Source organism: Serinus canaria, chromosome 1, assembly GCF_022539315.1.
Source record: "Serinus canaria isolate serCan28SL12 chromosome 1, serCan2020, whole genome shotgun sequence".
Lineage (NCBI taxonomy): Eukaryota > Metazoa > Chordata > Aves > Passeriformes > Fringillidae > Serinus > Serinus canaria.
In genome coordinates this window covers 23,805,748-23,825,972 of record NC_066313.1, presented here as the reverse complement: position 1 = coordinate 23,825,972, position 20,225 = coordinate 23,805,748, and the positions used below count along the sequence as shown (strand labels likewise).

The window sequence follows — 20,225 nt, the reverse complement described above, 5'->3', positions numbered from 1 at the left end:
AGGGAGAAGAAAATGCCTTGCTATGTACATAAAGGAAAGCAGAAGTTGGTTGTGAGTAGACTCAGCAAAAAACCTTCCGGCATTTTTGTTTACTTGGGACCACAGTGTCTGGGCTGCTTATGTCAGTATCAAAATGGTGCTTAAGAGCCCTATTTGCCAACTTACTTAAAAACTTCAGTGCAAAATGGAGAGAGACTCTTTACTCTGACCCATGTTAGTTAATTGGTGTTGACCCTGGAGTTAAAATCCCCAAATGAGCATTAGAAAGAACATTGGTGAACACGTCTTGAAAATTCCACTTTTGTCATTGTCTGGCAGTGGTGGGAGGTGCAGATCTGCCTTATGTTATACATGGAGCTATTTTCTAACTCTCCTACAGTGCCTGTTGATTCAGTTCCATAAGACATCCTGGCTCTTAAGTCTGGTGAGGGCAGAGTTTAATCCTTCCTCCTGTCCTTAAGTCAGCTCTGATGACTTCTTCCTCTGGCTTAAATTCTGGCTCTGATGGACTCAGCTGAGGACTGTTTCATTATGTAGAGAATGGTAGGGTCTCTAGGAGAAGAGAAGTTCTGCTCTCTGTCTTTTTGCTGTGAAACAAATCCTTGCTGGCCCAGGCAAACGTGAATTATATACACTCTGCCTTACATAGGCATCCATGTCATATTGTGCCAATGCAGGATGCTCAGCAGAGCTAAATTTGTGCACATCTAGGACGCTATTAACCCTTCAGGTGCTCTATACTCTCAATAAATACTGCGTGATCCATGGCTAGCACTAGGCTACAGCAAGAAATGCTATCAATTAAAGCTTGGGAACTTGCATTCCTGTCAGCCATGATTTAGAGAATGTTCTAGAGTTCTTGCAGGACAGGTGAAAGGAAGATCAGCTGGCATGGGCTCTGAGAAGCTTCCCAGCAGCCTAGCAAATGCTGCAACAAGGAGAGATTTGAGTCTGAAGTGGAGCAGGGGAAATCAGAAATGTTAGCCAGCAGATCATGTCAAAGCGCAAGCTTAGTTTTGTTCTGATACTACTTCATTCTTATGTTGCTTCTAAACAGAAGACTACATTTGCTGCCACGTGGCTGACGAGATTTTGTAGGAGTCACCCTTGGGATGCCGTTGGCTCTCTGCGTTGAAGGATTAAGTCAGACTCAGAAGGTGCTGAACATTTGTCCCACGAAAACACCCAGGAGGGGGTTGGGGTGTATTTAACAGCCATTTCAGTGTGGTGGTAATAAGTACCATCATGCTTTATAGGGGAGAATCCCTGCCCAAACTGACTTTTGGGCCAGTGTCATGTATCCCCCTCTTCATTACATAGGTCACCTGTCTCATCCATGGGTACATTGCACTGTGGATACCAAAGATCTGAACTCTCTCCTCCATCAGTCCAAGAGAGATGCTTTGCTCAGCTGCAGAGTAACATAGACACTGCTGTGGTCCCTGAGCCAAGCAACCATCTGGAACTGGAAACAGCCCTGAAGGTGTTAGAGAGATACTTACACTGCTCTATGAGCTTGGTGTTTGCTGCATGTGGATCTTCCTGTCCTGTTCTCTCCAAACTGTTCCTGTATATCCCAAGGGCTTTCACTACTACGTGAAATATCTCTGGCCTTTGTGGGTAACTTTGTGGATTAAAAGTTATTTTTGCAAGTTATGGATATAGGCGCCATTAGTGATATCAAAATTAAGAGAAGTGGCCATATGTCCACTGGCACAAGGATCTGAACCTCTTGTGTTTCTGAATTCCTTATCCATTTCCAGTCCTCATTGGAAAAGCAAGTAAGTGGCTGAAAAAACATTATGTGTGGTTACTAGTTGCTAATAAACAGAGAGTTAAGAAATGCAGAAAACTGCAAATCTTTTATTATACCAGCAGATGTAATAAGGAAAAAAAAACAGACTAGTTTTCAACCATGGAAGCTCTTCTTCAGGTCAATGTACCCAAAAGCATGTTGGTATTTTCAGCTACATCAGCTGGTCTAGTAAAAGTTATTGCTTCTCATTGAAGTTATTGCCCCTCACATATCTTTAGACCATCACAGCCACAGCAACACTGCTACTAAACAAGATTCTCAAAGACCCATTTTGTATCTCTACTGCAGGAATACATCCACGTGAGTCCTAACTTTAGTGTATTTCTTCTCAATTTTGTCATCTATTTATTTTCTGTCACAGCTGTGTGTAATAAATTGCAGCAGTTCTGAGGAAAAAAAAGGAAGAGTGATTGATTTCCATTTTCTGGGCTTTATGGGGTATGCTACTTAGAAGACTTGTCATTACCACCATTTGCTGGTGTTTAGTGGAAGATTTAATTCACCTACTGTAATGATTTGGGGAAATGTGTCGATGTACAATTTAGAAAGTTGTTATGTAAATGGCAGCATTATGAAATGCTTTTATGTGGATGCAGCATCCCCTGTTTCCTATGAGGGGTGACAGTGTGTGTCTGAGAGGGTACAATGGACAGTTGTTAACCACAGCAAGAACAGCGTGTCCAAAGAAAGATTTAGTCAGAGCCTTGGGGACCAATTTGTTTCAAACATGTCAGCATGGGCAGGATTTGGGGGAGTGAGTGAGAGATGAAGGATTTCAAGATGTTAAATTAAAAGTTTTAGTTTTGTAGACACCAGAACACTGAGGGACTTTGGGCAGGAGAAGAGGGGAGAGAAGACAATTTTGTAGCTGAGGAGGTTTGCTTTTACTGTGGGATCAGCCAAGGAAAACTCAGGAGATGTAAAAATATGCAGAGAATTGGTTAGATTATTGATTATCTCAAAGTGCATTGGGATATTCCAGGATAGTTAGAAATTGCTTGAATGGGGTGCATAGAAATTTATTTATTCCCCATACTAGTGTGGAAGGGAGCACCTTGCAGTGCACTAAGCAAAATCAGCATGTCACAGTTACTACAGGCCTGGGATGAAGAAACCAGCCAGACCAGCATGGCCATGAGGGTACAAAGATCTGGGGGAAGCAGTGCCTCAGCCCAGCTCCAGGCAATTGTGCTATGTGGCTCCCTGCCCATGAAATGGGGACAGCAGAGAGAGATGGCTCTTGACCTGTGGGTCAAAGTAGTCTTGGTCAAAGAAGCAATGCAATGGCCTACTTCAGTGCTGAGAAGTTTGAAAGCACACCTAATCCACCCAGGTTTCCATGGACACATCCGCTCCTGCCATCTGGCATCGAAGGAGTGTGGAAATTTGCTTGTTGTTTCAGGGCTGGTTTCCCTCAGATATTCCTGAGGTCTCACTACGTGGCTGACATGCAAGCATAGGCCGTTGCTGTGCCAGGGATCAGGTTATCCTGACCAACACATGGACAGGGCTCGCCCAAAAGCCTATGCTAGCTATGCATTGGATTCATAGCACCCGCACTGGAGTGCACCTGGTGCTGGATGGTGAGGGCACATCTCCCTCCTGATGCTCCTGCTTGTTCCACTATGCAGGCTTTCAAAAGCACAAACCTTTACACTTGGGACAATAACCAGTTCTGTGGCCAGTAGAAAAAAAACCAAACTGTGATAGATGAGTGGACAGGGTTATCACTGTTTTTCTTCTATTTAGTGACCTCTGTTTCGTATACACAGGTGTTCAGCAAAATAAATCCAGGGTTTTGTTTGAATTAGTTTTATTGAAAAGGTACAGACATAGTTAATTTGGTATATATTTGAAGGGCTGTCATATTTCTTCTCAGATAGGATTAAAACAGTTCAATCTGCAAACTCTATTTCATCTGTCAAAGGGAGATAACCAGCTCCACAGACTGAAGTTATTAATGATCAACTGAGTGAATTTTATCCATCTTTTTGTATCTTGGAAGGACACCTCACTGCAGCTGATTTTGATCAATTTGTAAGCAATGTCACCTTCAATAAATTCCCATCTGACAATAGATAACCCAGTAACAAGCTGGGAGATGGCAATGGTGATGTAAGACCTGGCATCTATTGCATCCCTTGAACCCAACTGCATCCCCACTGGATTTTTAGAACCATGTTAAGGCAAAAGGGGAAAAAAAAAGTAGCATCATCCTGGAAAAAAGCTTTCTTTTCAAATTTGACTCACAAAGATGTTTTTCATTGAGACATGAGAATTACATTAGTTATCATAATTCTTTCAAAAGAAAAAGGTGGGAGTGGTTTCTTTCTTTCTTTTATTCTTTTTCTTTTTTTTTTTTTTTTTTTTCTATCCTTGCCCAGCCTAGCACACACAAGCTTGGAAGTATCTTAGCCCTTCAGTTAAAGGATCCTGTGTGTGTTCTTCTGAGCAATGTACCACAACTGAGTCCTGCAGTGGTTATCTGCCAGAATCTGATTCCTGGGATATGTCAAAGCACATCTCCTCTGTCCATGATGTACTATTCCATGGATGCCGAGGAATAGGTATAGACACTCACTGGTGGGAAAATAGACTGCTAGAGCAGCAAATATCTCTGCTCATAGCTCTAGTGTCCAACCGGCTGGAGTGTGCTGCACTCACTGGATAAATGGTTGGCATAAGCCTAATATTTTGGGGAAGGCTCAAGGACAGCTAAAGAGTTCCAGGAACAGTATCTCCTCAGCCACGTCCTTTCTGTACAATCTGCAACCTATTTTTGGAAGTGGTGATAAGGTGAAGAGGGAGCCAGAGTGAGAGGACTGACTGGTGCATCTGAAGATTATTATTCCCTGTGGCTGCTCCATCCTTCTGGAGTGTGGCCACAAATTGTTCTTGCAGTTGCTGCAAGAAGCAGCAAAAGTCACTTGCTGTGTCACTGGGGTTTGTAGGTATGGTACAGTATCTGCTGTGGTGACCAGATCGGAAAGCTGATTAAAATGCTCCCTGATCCTAGCAGCTTGCATCAGGAGGGAATCATTTGGGTCCATTTTGGGCAGAAATGCTTTCTCTCTCCACCAGGCTCTCAATTCACATTATGCTCACTGCACTTTTTAGGAAGCACATTAATTCATTTACTGTAGAGGGTGAACTGATCTTTGCTGTTTACCTGCCAGCTGATGAACAGCAGGATGCAAGGAACAGTCCAAAGTGAGCTGGGATGGCATTTGCTAAATGCAATGTGTCCTTATACTAAAAAACACACTTATTTCCATTAGGTCAAGATAGCTTCCAAGTCTTGGCAGATCAGGAAGGCAGTGCGGCAGTCCTAGGGAGAATATGCAATTTTTCTTGTTTTCACTTCATTTGTCTTTTCATCTTTTCATTCTTGGAAGTGATCTGCAGGAGTAAGGGCAGTGGCAGGCCACTGTGCCAAATGTGCCCTTGACTTTGCTGAAGGAGGTTATGTTTGGCAAGAAATGTTCATGGGCCTTCATTGTAAGTGAACGTGTGGGCATACTCATTGTATTCCTCAAGGTGGCCACTGTGTGTATGCACAAGGATGGAGGTTTCCTGGAACTGCTTCTGATCATAAAATCATCATTTTCCTTTGTCCTTTTGCTTGGTGAACAATGCAGCAAGTCAACTGGAGAAAAGAGAAGCAGTCTGAGAGAGTCTGAGAAAACTTCAATTCCCATATTGCCACAGAATGAGGGGAACAGCTGGGCTATGACTCTCCCTTCGATGCTTTTCTGAAGTGTTATGCTTCAGCTGCTTGAGCCTTTGCCAAGAGCTGGCTCTTTAATGGAGCAAAACCCTCTTTAATCTGTCTGCCCATGGCAGGGCTGGGGTGGAGGGTGCTTTGCAGGAGTGCTAGAGCTGTCAGAACACCTGTATCGTCAGGTTTGATGTTGGAGAACATGCAGCAGGCACCAGACCAACCTGAAAAGAGACCAGAGGGTACATTCCCTGAGTCACCATGTGATGCCTTCTTACCTCTCTGAGCCACCACTTGCTGAATGAAATCCCAGCCCATGTGGCAGAGAGCAGTTTTGCTGCCTGATAAGGATAGGTCAACCATTGGTCCTTGTAAACAGAGTTAGTAGTTTTATTTCAGAACCAAGATAACTGGTAAACCTGGACTGCTGGGGTGACATTTTTACCTAGTCCTCTGACAGACGTTTGCCAAAGCTTGATGCTGTCCAAGGCAGAGCATAACCTAGGCTAAACAAGGCTGGTGAGATGGTAGTTAGCTTTCCACATACTGTTGTTATGGGGCACCAGCTTGCTTTTTTTTTCATGGTTCTTAAAGTAATTTCTGTTTTTCTACCCCTTGCCATCTTCACTCCTGGGTGCAGCCCTCCCCCACCCCTCTTCACAGGGGTTGTGCACCCATGTAAAGGGTCAGAGCACCTTTTGAGGCAACTGAGGAGGCAGAAACCTGAACAGTGCTGAGCAATAGGGTAGTCTGGGCAGGGGGATGCTCCCAGGGACTGTGACTAGGAAGGAGGTGGGGCAGAAGCATGAGAAGATGGATTCGCTGCCTGCAGGATGCAAAGGCTGCATAGCTGTGCTTTGGTGGGGAGGAAACGTTGAGTGGGGGAATTAAGCAATTAGACATTTGACAGGATTGTTAGAGAGTTTTCCTTGTCAAACTGCTTATTTTCACAAAGCAAAGCTACCGTGATCAGACTTGGACAGGGAGCTGGCTGTGCACAAAGAGTCATTCTGTGCAAGCTTTCTGCTTGATCCTTTCCCCAGAAGATCATCCTAGATTCATAAAGGGCTCCTTTTCTCATTTTCTACCCTCTACATACACACTTGATGTGTGCTGATTTTCAACTGATTAATTTTTCTGCGCAGCTTTAAGAACTGTGCTGACTTAAGCTTGTGACACAACTTGTTGGCGATTCCTGCGTTACCCGGTATTGCAGTTCCCCAACTCCAAGAACCGCCTCACACCCTTTGGAGATACCTTGGTCGGTTTTACAGGAGTGCGGAATGCTCGTGTTTCCCAGGCTCCTGCATGGCGGAGTTAGGGTGGTTCATACCTTTGCAGCGTTTATACCGTGCGCTGCAGCGATGACCGGTCCCACGCGGACCATCCCAAATATTTTGTTGCGTGCTGCCGCTGTCGTCTTCAATACAGCTGTAGGCAGGCTCCGGAAAGAAGAAGCCCCCACGCTGCCGCGATGATACGGAGAAGCGGTGGGGGTGCAGTCTCCAGCCCTGCGCTGGACCGCACCTCCTCACCCTGGCCCGTGTAGCATCCCTACGGATGCAGCGGCGCCGGGTTGGCGGGGAAGGGGAGGAGGGGGAACCCCCAATTTGCGCGGAGAGAGGAGGAGGGTGGTGGGACGTGCCGCTGCGCGCCGGGACGGTGCCGCGCGGGGGGTGACAGCCGCAGCCCGGCGGGTTGCGGGGGCGGCTCGGGGCCGCCAGGCTGCGCTCTCGGTCCGGCCGCCGCGCCTGCCGCCCTCCCCGGGCGACCGGGGCTTGGGGCACGGCGGAGCCTCGCCGCGAGCGGGCGGTCCCGGGACGGCGGCGGCACCACCGGCGGCGGCACCTGCGGCGGCGGGGAAAGGCAGGGCTCGGCGGCCCGCTCCGCGCCCCTCGCCCGGCCCGGCATGACGCGGCGGCGCCCCGGCGGCGGCGGGAGGTGGGTGCCGGCAGCCCTGGCCGCGCTCCTGGCCCTGAGAGGTGAGTGCTGCACGGGCGGAGCGGGGCGCGGCACCCGCGCACGGGGCATCGCCCTGCGGCCGCGGGGTCGCCGCCGCCGATGCCACGGCGGTGCCCCGCGCGTGGGGAAGTTTTGATTGCGGTCCCGCCGGGGATGCTCGGGAATGCGGCGGCGGGCGAGTGCTTTTGCGGGCAGACGTGTGGAAGGAGCGCTGCTCTGCTCGGCTCCTTCTGCTGCCTCCGCCGCACCATCCTTCCTACTATTCTTATATATACATATTTTATTTAATCTATTTTTTACGGCGCCGTAAAACTTGCTTAAAACTGGGCTTCACGTTAGGCTCAGTTGTCTGGGCCTAGCCCCTTGGTAAGCTCACCTGTGTGGAAAACTCTGGTCTGTCCCTCAGGCCCCGAGGCAGCAGGGAACTTTCCGCAGAGATGGTGACAGGCTGCTCGGAGCCCCCTGTGTCCCCCCCATCCTCTCCTCTGCCTCCTCCTTCCAGGCACACCGCGCACCGCTTCAGCTCTAAGATACGTGCCTGCCCCCGGGGACGTGGGGACTCCAGCACTTCCCGCCCCCTGTAGCCCTTCCGAAATAAGGTGTGTTCCCTGGTCTCTGTGCGGACAGGAAACAAATTGCATATGACAGATGCTACTCACATCACTTAGTGCATTGCCGGGGAGCACCAGGAGGTGCTGCATTAAGGGCAGCAGAAGAAACTACCAAGTGCAAGATGTTCAGGCTCATCTGTTGATCAGGTGGCAATGCCTCCTTTCAAGTAATGCTAAACTTTAGGGCAGCCTGCTCGGTTATGGTTTACAGAGGTCCACATGGCAATTTTCTTAAGGTCTGGCCTTTAATGCAGACACTCGGTAAGCAGTTTTGCAGAGCTCATCTCAGCAGTAAGCAGCCCACAGCTTTGAGAGAGCTGGGCCACCTTCACTGCTGGAAACTGGGAAACTTGCTGCAAGAGGTCCCTGAGACAGCAGGAGGACATAATGACATGATGGGATCTCCCATGAGAAGACCAGAGATGTTTCAGCAAGGTCTAGATGAAACCTCCTCTCAGTCGGGATCTGGGGGGAGTCTGCTGCTTGGGTGGCTATGCTGGGCTGTCACTGTCCTGTGAATCCCCTCTACCCAGGACTTGGTTAGAAACAAGTCTTGTGATGGATAAATGAACTTTTCACAAATGCCTCAGCCTCAAATGTACCCTGCATTCCTGTCCTCAGAAAATGTTTGGGAGTCTGAGTCTCATGCATTAACTGGAAATTGCACCTGCTGACTTCAAAGAGATGAATTACAGAAAAAAAAAAAAAAAAAGTTTACTAGCATTAAGTTGAAAGAAATAATCTCAGCTTTCATACTTCACACTATTGATTTGCTTTTTGTCCTTTTCCCAATTTGGAAAGCAAGTTCAATTATTTTCAGGTCCTCGATGCTACAGGTTTTTTGGCCTGCAGATATTGCAGAGGTATAAATGTCTATGGAGTTACTGGACTTGCTCCAGTTAAAGGCATATAAGTGGTGAAGTCCTTCTGCTGATGTGATATCACTGCAAAAACATACAGCAGTAATCAGATATAAGGTTAAAATTGAAGGGATATCTAATCATCCTTTTAAGCATTGACTCAATAGTCACTTTTTTTTTTTTTTTTTTTTTGTTGAGGGCACACGGGGACAGTGACATTGGGCAGAATTAGGTGTGAAAACACACTTTTCCATGAAATAGTTATCTGCAATAGTGTAATGGTTTTTCTTGCAATTTCTTTTAAGACTTCATGGTTACCTGAATGAAACACCTATGTCTCAAGCTTGGCTTTTTTTCATTTTGTCTTAGGAAAATCTTTAGAAGATGGTAGTAGATGAAAATAGCTGTGGTACACAGTTATTTTTGTGGTACACAGCATGGCCATATTTTTCAGTGGTTCTTGAGTTTGAAAAGAAAACACTCTAAGGGATAAGGAACAGACATACTCCCAGGAAAGCTGAAATTAAATTAGGAGAGTTTTTTCTAAACAACATTTGCAGAAGATTAGTAAGTGTGTTTCTGCTCTGGGCTTCCAAGTATGGTTAGGAAGACTGATTTTTAATTATTTTTTCCCCTTTTTGAGATTTTGACTGGTTTAGAAGATAGAAGAAAAATGAGGGGTCATGTGCAAAGTGAGTCCTAAATTTAAAGTAAGATTTAAAAGAAGAAGGATCTGAAACTGTGAGAGTGTTTAATCAGGCAAAATACTTAATGCCAAGAAAATGAAAGTTGTTGGGGAGAAAAAAGACCTTGGAGGTCACTTCATCATGCTCACACTTTATACCTACAATAAAATAAAATTAGACTTCATAGTGATATTTAGGTCAATTATTATAGAGCCATTTTCTTATGTTGTTTTGCAATTTGTAGAATAACAATTATTCTTTGTAACTGGTGCTAGTTGCCCATTTTCTGGGCCTATTATATCCATGTTTAATGTCTTGGGCCAAGGACAGCATCTATGTTTTCCCTCTAAAACATTATTAAGCGTAATAATTTTTTGTGGAAATAATATTTTCCCAGGAGAAATCTAGGGAAAGATAGGAGGGAATTCTCTTTAGAGCTTTGAAACCAAACCTGGGATTGCTAATCAATCCTCCATGTCTCCAGAAATAGCATCCTGCAAATTGTCAAATGTGGTAGAAATCACACATTGGGTACAGTCAGAGTGCAGAACTGACGTGTTTTTTTGACTGCATGGTGTTTGGATCCTGTGACACAGAACTGCAACAGGTGAGATTTCAGTGTGTTACAGTCCGCTGCAGATGTACCTTGCAAGACAGGGGGGTGAGGGTGCCTGGCTGTGGTGGATTAATGCAACAGCAGGTCTACAACTCCTCACATGACTTTCTGGAGTCGCCCTCCTGTCGGTCTGAGGTTTTCACAGCTGAAGCTCTTTTGGCCTTGCAGCACCCTTGTCCTACCCACCCATGTTTCCCAGGCCTGCACCAGGTCCTCAGCCCTAGAAAGGGAGTACTGTGTCAGTCCCTTGCCCTTCCATGCTTTTGCAGTTTTTTTTTTGGAACAGATTGCCATTTGTGTCAAGCTGTGTGGTTTTGTGACGTGTAGATAAATCATTTTGCTCGCGACCTGACCTTGGTCCCCAGCGGTAGGCACAGATGCATTAACCACTTCTTTTTGAAGTGGGCATCATTCCCTTATTTTGGAAACCAATTCTTTATCTCTGTTTCTTCAGTATTGCCTAAACTGCAATTTTCTTTTTATAAGATGCTGTTCTCAAGGGATCTCAGAGTGCCTCAGGAGCAGCTATATTTAGTTGCGCAGTAGTAATATGGATATACAAAGTATGGTATAAACAACTCTTTAACTTAGGAAACTTAGGAATTATTTTTCCTGCCTTCTTGGCAGAGTAGTGTTTTTATTCTTGTACCAATAGTACAGATGGAGAAAGCAAGACTCAGAGACCTCGTGACCCACTGAAGGTCAGTGGATGCTGGTAGTAGTCTTGAGTGTCTTGGAACAAACTGTAACCACAGGAGGATGCTTAAATTTATGCAGCAGGTTAAGCAATAATGTAATGGTCCTCTTTAGGGATGTTCACTACTAAATTGTGGTGAATCATCTATATTTAGCAGGATGTTACTATCATCGTGCTTTTTAAGTAAAGTGCTTTTAACACAGTTTATTTCAAGGAGAAGTGCATGCACTGAAAAATCTGTTCTTTGTAGTTTCCTCCTTGTGGAGCATTAATGCTGCCTTCCCTTTTGTAAGTGTTCAGAGAAAAATTTAGCTCCTGGTTGTTTAACAGACAGCAGTGTAGCAAAGACAGTTCTCTGGTTATTACTACCTTGTGTTTGCACAGTTATTTATGAACATTACCTAATTGAGAGTCTCCAAACTTACTTTGTGAGGGCAGTCAGTTTGATTTACAGCATGGAAAACTGATGTGTGCAGAGATGAAATTATTTTCTTGCTGTCAGGTAGGACATTTGCCCAGCCTCTCCTTTATAGAAGTCACAATTACAGGGCTTCTGGTCATATGCCTCCCTGATTTATTCTTGCAACTGTTTCATACCTTGTGCACCAGGGAGAAAGCACAACATTTTTAACTGTACTGAGTGAACTTTTGAGGGTTTTTTTGGGTTTTTTTGTGTTTTTTTTTTTCTTAGAAGTTTTCATCTCTTTGGCTTTGGAGGTCACTTGTGTCCTGGCTTCTGCCTTTTTTTTCACTGCTTGAGCTGCACTGCTCTATTTTATCAGGATGAGGAATCTGGCTTCATTCTAAATGGAAGTGGAAGTCAAATGCTTTGATGGTTTTGAAAGGAAATTTTTGAGAGAAATTCCAGTGCCTTAGGACACTGATATTTTGTCTCCTTGTGAAGTTGTATTGTTATAATACAAGGAAGTACCCTAAGCTAAAAGATATTTTGATGTGAAAAGTCAAAATTTTTCATACCAAAGATGCTTAAATTGGAGGTTTCTGTATTTTTGATTTTTTTTCCTCCCTGTTTTTCTTTTGAAACACAGTTATGATTTTACAAAAAATCCCATGTTTGATAAGTTTTGGTTTAGTGGAAGTAACTTCAGTAAAGCTTTAGTAGTTGCTGCTTTTTTATTTTTACAGGGCATTTAAAAAGAACAGAGATAAAAAAACAACTTGCAGCAATTGGTAGTACCTGTGCACAGTCTTTGCCCATTATTTTTGCCATCTTGACACATGTATGCAAACACCATGTACACGTGCACTGCTTTTGTCCTTTCCTTATTCATTGTGCTGTAGAGCATTGTACTGAAAAAGTCAAGTTTCTATTTGAGAAATACAGCAAATATTTGTTAATATTTGTTTCTCCTTCTGGAACAGTCACTGGAGAAATCAGAACAGGACTAGCAGGTTGAGCTCAGTCTCTTATTATTTGTGCATGTGCAGAGCCACAGCTCTCCTCCTGGCAGCATAGCAGTATATTTGCATCTCTGCATGAAGCTAATTTCAAGTGTAATTTTGGTATTATGCTGATCAGATTGCTTATTTAGGGACAAAAACTTGTGCAGTTATTTTCCCATACTCTCATGAGTCAACCTAGCTATGAGAACATGAGCTTCTGCTTCACAAGCATCAGCAGGACAAAGCCAATATCTGAACTCCACTTACTCCAGTTACCTCTGGGTTTTGATTTTACCAGGAATGCTGAAGCCAGGAGTGTTGCTTGTGGGGAGGCAATGACGTGCTGTTTACAATCTGTGGTGCATTTCTGCAGCAGCCTGTCTAAGCAGTCCTGGGCCAGGTCAGCCCGCTGATCTCTGCTGCCATGGCCAAATCGGGATGCTCCAATGGGAGCCAAAACCTCCTCAGTGAGCAACTGGTGCCAAACATTTAGCGTAGAGGAGCCTGGTGTCATGTCTGTGCTACAGGTTGCCCTAGGAGTAGGCTGGTGTGTGCATTGCTCTGGACTTCAATGCCGACAAAATACAATTTTCTCTTAATTTTAGGGCTTGAGCACACTCCACTTCCATAAAATGAATTAAGTCATGTGTATTCCTTCTACCATTGCAGAGTGAGTAAAGCATCCATCTCTTCCCCTTCCTCAGGCAAACCCAAGCACTTGCAAAGCAGCAGATGTAAAACTTCCCCCTTGCCAGGGGCCAGGGTGAGCTGGGCTGAGCGAGTCCCCTGGTGCTGTGTCCTCAGCTGGTGTCCAGCAGGGTGGGTGTGCAATGGCCCAGGACACACCAACCCCTCAGCCCCCTGAGCAGAGGGGCTGCGGTGGGCAGCAGGCTCAGCTCTCCCTCTGCCTGGCACATTAACAGCTCTGCCAGGAGCAAGTGGGTTGGCACACCCTCTCTGCAGGCCCACTGGGGGGATTACTTCCTAATCCCCACTAATTAGACGTTGGCTAGTGCCTGGGAGCATGAGGGTATAGTGATGTTATGCTTTTTTCATTCTACTTTTTGGGGGTTTTTTCATTCTACCTGATGTATCTCTGGATGTTCCCAGTATCCTTATAAATGCATGGACCTCTGTGATTTCTGCTGAGCTCTTGACTTGACTATAACATGGGCTAATCATTCCTAGTAGTTAATTATTGTCTGTGCTTAGAAGAAGTAGAAAAAGTAAAAACAGAAAAGGAAAATGGCAATATTTACCTTCTGTCTGGTCATGTTTCCTACTCTTCAGTTATGCTGAACAACCTTTCTTTTTTTCTCTTGAAAAAACAAACAAACGCAGAAAGCCCACAAGCAAGCAAAACTCACAGAGATGTACCTGTTTCACTTCTTCATTCCCATTTGATAATTTCTTTCTATTTAACTCATCTCCAAGTTAAATTGTCCCAATTTTAACAGTGTTTGACCATTAAGTGTTTTGACTGGTGAATGACGAAACCTTTCTCTGCCTTCTGCATTTTCAAATGTGCCATGCAGAAGTAACCACAGCAATTCCAGCTGAGGGTGCACTTTCAGTGTTCATGGTGGCATTAGAATACTTCCAGCATCCTTCTTTTTGGCCTCTGCCTTTAGACACCCTGACAGCTTGCTTGCTTCTTTGACCACCATTGTATGTTGAACAGATGTTTTCATTGAGCCGTTCACAGTGATACCAAGATATTTTTCTCAAGCGATTACATTTGAATTAGAGCCCCATGGTATATGAGTAGTTCAGATTATTCTCTCAAGTTCTTATTACTGTCTGTTTGGTAATGTTGAATTTCATCCTGCATTATGCTGCCCACTTGCTCAGCTTTGTCAGATCCCTTGGAAGTCTCTCTCAATCTTCTTTTGTCTCAGCCAGCCCAAATCACTTTGCCAGCTTCCTGTATCTTTTCCAGATATTAAGGAATAGATTAAACCACCCCAGAACTGGTTAGAAACCTGGGGGTAATCCCTTGTAATCAGGGCCAGAGCGAGGGCAGGGGGAGAGGGGCTCCCATGCCTCTGAGCCTGGGCACTGAGGAGTGGGGCAGCAGCTCCGGACTCTGCCTGACCTCAGCTGGCCTGACCCCCCCTGGGGGCAAGGCAAGGGGAGGAATTCCCATGCCAGGCAAGCAGGGGACAGGTCTGGCACTGGTCTGGCATCCTGCCCAGAACAGTTTAGCAGGTGCACTTTGAAGTGACAGAAAATTAATTACTTAGGACTGTCCTTTTCCTTCCAAAATTAGAGTGGATTGCAGGGCCACAAGTTCCCCTGAGCAGAGATCCAGCTGGTTTGTCCCTTACTGTGTACTTTTATGGGCTTAGGGTACTGGGCTGGTTTAACCAACCCGGCTGACACTTCCAGGTTAGCCTGTAGCCTCCCTTATGTTTAAAAGCACACCAACTTCAAGAACCACCTCACCTAGCAAGAGTTTGCTGGTCTTTGCTAGTTACAGCCACTTGAGAAATTTCTTTCTTTGAGTGATCTGCGCTTCTGGACTTGTCTCTTAAATGTACTGAAGTGACTGGGTTTTATCTTTTGCAGTTGGCCTTCAGTTTTGTTTTCAGTCCTGCCTACCATTTTATGAGGCAACTGTTTAGACTGAATCACTTCTTGTTTCTGTTGTTTGGCCGTACAATGTGTTCTCTTGCTTCTCAGCAGTTTTTTGTTTAGAGCACCGAGTACCTTCTCAGTGACGATGCTGAGATTGCTTCAACACACCACCATACAGTGTAGCAATTTTGGGTCCACTTCTTTTTGAGTTAGGCTGTTTTGACCCTTTCTGCTTCTAAATGTTTTTTCTAACATGTAGGAGGCACAATGCAAAATTCAGCTACTCTTTTTCTCACAGGGATGTTAAATTTGATTGTGTAGCAGTCACTGTTACTTTGTATCTTTAGATCAGTTGCAGGATTTTCGCTTCTAAGTGTGCTGGGACAGGCTGTTCCAAGTCCTACCTACACTCTTTTAGACGCTGCAGAATTGTAGCCTGCTGTGACTCTTAGCTAATTCCTGCACATGTTGCTGAAGTCACTATTTTTTCTGTTTTCTTTGAATCTGTTCCTTTGCTCTCACTCCACACCGTGCAGCAGATATTCTTACCTGATCAGGAGGCCATTGGAAAATACAGGTTGCTTTAGCGAGTTGTTTTTCAGTTACCTTTTCTCTCTCTTCAGCCTTGGCTATGTAGATGAGATTTGTGTATCACCCATCCTGCAGTTTGATGTCTCTGCCTCTTTACCCACACTGGATTTCTAGGCAGGGCAAGAGTATGTGATGAATTCTGCAGCTGTGGGCACACAGACTGCAAGGCATGTTGGACACTGTGTTGGTTGGTATGGCTGTAAAAAGAGGTTGTTGCATCATGTTGTAGGGACTGGTTCACTGCATCAAACCCAAAGTGCTTCTTGGAATTTTTGCTCCAGCTCCATGCCACCTGCTCCCATGTGGTCTATCAGCATTAGCTGCACTCTGGAATGTTTGGTTTGGAGGTGATATCTCAGCAAATGCAGCCCTGCATCTTGGTTAAAGGGTCTCTGGGAGCTCCTGCAAGGAGTGCATCACTCACTCTGCTGCCTCTCACCACCTGTGCCAGTGAAGGGGGCCTAGAGCTCCCCATGACCCTTGGGGAAGGAGACAGGGATGGGTGGAAGATGGGTTGCTTTAGTGAAGCAGAGGGTGATGGAGGGCTTCTGCAGGGCACTGCTGATCTTATGTGATTTTTGGGCTGCTTTTCCATAACTAACTGTGGGGTTGATCTTCACTGTTTGATGGGGTTTGTTGTCTGAACATCTCCACGGGTTGTGGAGCTGCTCATGTGCAGACCTGCCTGGCTTTCTGCTGGGTGAGCTAGTGACTCGGAGAGGCTGGGAGGACCTTGGCTACTTGGCAGAGGGACAGAATGGCCTCAGTCTGTCTGCAGAATCGTCATGTCCTTGGCTTGTCAAGGGCAGCCCTTCCTTTTTGCCCCTGAAACAGCTGCTGCGCCCTGGGCCCTTATTATGGGACTCATCCGCAATCAGCGCCTCCCTCTGCTGTGCTGGAAATGCCTTGGACAGGGAGAGCAGCCTTGTGCATCTCAGCTGCACGGAGTTGCAGCAAGGCTGTGCTTCACTTGTTCTTTGGGGAATGCTCTGTGCTAGCTCTACTGTAGCTTTTCTGCATAGTTTCATCCTTCTTGCTGCTCTCGCCCTTATTCCCAGTGGCTGTTTTGCCTTTTTTATGCTTTTTTCTTTTCTTTTTTTTTTTTTTTTTTTTGCAAGACTTCATTTTAGCTGCCACATTGACAGCAGATCTGTTTATGCACAGAATAGGTACAGCACAGGCAGGCTTCCCCCACCCCTTTCGTCCCCATCCTCCAGCCCCCCTGCACTACGTGCCCCGTCCCCCACAGCTTCACCCTCGCTGGGAGCTCCAGCCCTGAGCCAGAGGGCTCACAGCGAGGGCACCGCTGCAGGTGAAGGGGGGGAGCTGAGGCATCCCACCGCCACCGGCTTGTGTTGCATCCTAATTGCAAATAGCCCTTCCGGCGTCAGCAGTTTGTGGGAATAATTGACAGGAGGTGCCGGCGAGGTGCTGAGTCAGAGCGAGGTGTGCTTGCCAAGTCACTGCAGCAGAAGGAGTCCGATCGCCTCGTGTGGAGGGAAGCCAATGGACGGTGGGTTTCCTAGCTGCCTTTTGGGCCTCTTTCTTTCCTTTCTCTGAGGCTGCAATCCAGCAGCAGTGATGCTATGCATGTAGGGGAAAAACCAGGGGATCGGGGGAGCTCTTTATTTTTTGCTTTTTCCCTTTTTTTTTTTGGCTGAGAGCACTGGGATTAGGGGATGTGGGCTCCATTCCCACCTGCTGCCACTGGGTTTCTGTGCTGTCATTTCTGTGCTCCGAGCAAGCAGAAGGGGTAGAGAACACATGTTGGGGGATAGTGTCGAGAGAGTGGCCCTAGTACAGATTGATGTCTCCTGGGAGAGGAAAAGCAGCATGTGACATCCTCAGCTGGGCAAGGGGGATAGCTATGCAAGCCGAAAAAGCTGCAAAATAAAATTACTAAAAAGGTGTTCTGTCCTGTCCTTCCTGAGGGTTGTTTCTGCTGCAGTGTCCTACCATTTATTTAGGGATTTGAAATTACTCGTTTGACATGAAGGAAAATGAGTGCTTGTCCTGTACACATCTAGCACCTGATGGACATCCAGGTCAGGCTCGTGAGGGCTTTGTCATTTATTCCTGACCTTCTTGAATATGGCTAACATCAATGTTTATACCACAGCTGAATCTGTCCCAGTGGTTTGGATTCTTTCTTTTTTCTTGCTTCAGGGTGACTTCAGTTGTCTTTGTCTTTCTCCCTCTCTGTAGCACAGGGTACCTTTTTCCTACCTTGGACAAAAGTCAGTATTTCTTTCACAGTGATCTAAATATATGTCTGCTGTGTGCTGCCTTTGTAGGGAGAGCATACTATTTTTGCTTTTAGTAACCACTTTGTGGAAAGAGATGCATGAAGACAGAGGCCCATGTATTTTTCAGAACCCTTCCTATCTATGCTGCTCTCTGCCCACCCACTTTTTTAATGCTAATCCTTGTATAATCTTTCTCTTCACTGACTCAGGTAACAGCCATGTTATCTAGATCACCATGCAGCTGATGGGGAAAACTGAGGCCCTGAGAAGGGAAGTGCCTTTGCCATGGTCATGCAGGACTCTCATGGCCAACCTGGGGTTGGAGCCTGCATGTCCGGACTGCCAGCCAATGCCTTCTCCACTGGGCAATACTGCATGGCCACTGATTTATTCAGTGGCCTGCTGGATACTTTTCATCCTGAGTTTTTGTCCTGAGTTTCATCCTGAGCCAAAATACAGTGGCTCATGGATGGTTATTGATTTTGAGTCTTTAGAGAAAATATGCAGTGACTAAATCAAATACAGTTCTTCCCTCATCCTTGTCTTGACCACCTTCATGGTGAATATTTTGCATGGGAGCCCCAGAGGGGTGGCCCTGGGGTCACAGGTGAGGGGACTGTGTGTGCAGGGTATCTGTCCTCCTCGCCTCCAGCTTGCTGCCTGTTCACATGCTGGGTGCACTGGTGGCAATCTTAAACAATCTGTGCCTTGAGGACACTTGGGAGGAAATCTTTCCCAACTGGGTTCTGCTGCAGGATCAGCCAGGGCTAATCAGGATCAGATCAGGGCTGGTTTGGGAGGCCCAGGATGGTCTGAGCCATGACTGTCCTGCCTTCAAGTTGGGTTTCTGTGTGGGTTTTTGCCCTGCACAGTGGAGATGTGCTAGCCAGAGCACACTCCTATAGAGAAGAGTGAGTCTGGTCCTCAGGCATTGTGAAATACTTTCGTCATTGCTTAAGGGAACCTTGGTCTCCATCGGGTCTAATGCAGCCCTTCTTCCTTATCCACTCTCTATCCATGGTGTGGCTTCACCCTGAAAATAGAAGAAAATAGAACATTGTCTGTTACAATTGGGATTTTATAAGATACCTATGAGAATTAAGCACACAATTCCCTCAGGTTCTTTTTAAACAGCCTAGCTGATGTGAATTTATGTTGGCAATAAGCAAGGGTGGAAGCAGTCCTGTCAGCAGAGCCGCAGCTATTCTCCCTGTGTTTGATGTAGAAACTGCTGTGGTAAAGCTTATTTAGCTTTGAGGTCTGTGTGTCAGGACCTGCCACTGGAGCCTTTGAGAGGTCTCTGGTGTGAGAGGACCCCATGCTCTTGCCTCCTCTGGGGGTCTTTTCAAGCACTCAGAAGGTCTGTGGAAGTACCAGTGTGTAATTAACACTGTGTGTAGGGCTGCTGGGCTGGGCTGGGCTGGACAAACGCACCTGACATCCACTGGGCCAAGGACTGAGCCTGATATGAGCCAGGCAGGACGATGAAACTCTGCCCAACCAACTCTTCTTTCCTTTCCAAGGGATAAAAACGTGCATGGATGGTAAGGAGCAGCATTTAATTGCAACTCACTGCAATAGAATTTGTTTAGGAGATAATTGAGAGATTCTTCTGACAACTGCAAGAATCTTTTTTGATTCTCTTTCTCCATAGCCAAAGAATGACAATTTGTATCAGTTTTCCACAAATGGAGAAATTCAGAGACAATCATTGTAGTTTTAATTAAAAATAAACAGTTATGATATAAAATAATAAAACAACTGCTGAAGATCAAACAAGTTGTGGAATATAGCTGTCACTTGAACAAATCAGGATACAAACAAGAAGAAAAAGCTGCCTTCATCCTTGGTTACAAGTGAGAATCCTTTCTGGGATTTTGTTTTCGTGGCTAAAATTAATTTCATAGTGTAATTTAGGTTTCTTTTTGGAATTTGTTCCTCCGGCCATATAGCCAGGGCAAAGCTGGCAGCTTCTCTTGCAGCTGCAGGAGGGGAAAAGTGATTCAGGTGGGGCTGCTGCTGACCCTGTGATCCAGTGCTGGCCAGAGGGTCCCAGAAGGCCACTGTTGTCTCCTGCCAGTGATCTGCTTCCAGCTTCTCGTCACCCCTTTCACCTTTATGAAAATGTTCACTGTGTGACTTGTTGGACACAAAGGACTGTCCACCTCTCATTGTGAATTTATGTGAAATGGGCCCCAGTTGTGGAAATCTCATTAAATTAGCAAACTGTGTAAGGCTTCCATTCATTTTGGCTTCGTTCAGAGTACAGCTTGGATTATTCTCTCAGATTTGAAGAGTTATTCAGCCTTGGAGCTCAAAATCAACTTAGAGGCTAAAATCAGACTAGGTCTCCTTAGCTTAGCTTTGAAAACAGAAACGTATTACACTCGCAGTCCATTAAAGCCAAAAGGCTGTCTTAATGCATGTGTGTATATATATAA

At 45.7% G+C, this 20,225-nt stretch overlaps 1 protein-coding gene across 2 annotated transcripts in view; it reads left to right on the top strand.

Moving 5' to 3' along the window:
• The window catches only part of IGSF11 (immunoglobulin superfamily member 11), a 137,412-nt gene that overhangs the window by 28,736 nt on the left and 88,451 nt on the right, over positions 1 to 20,225 (top strand). The window contains exon 1 of one of the 2 annotated variants that reach the window (XM_030234754.2): positions 7,447 to 7,516. The exons of the other annotated variant lie outside the window; for it this stretch is intronic. The gene's annotated coding sequence lies outside the window, so the exon portion shown is untranslated. Of the gene's footprint in view, positions 1 to 7,446; positions 7,517 to 20,225 lie in introns of those variants that run through there. 2 annotated transcript variants of the gene reach the window in all.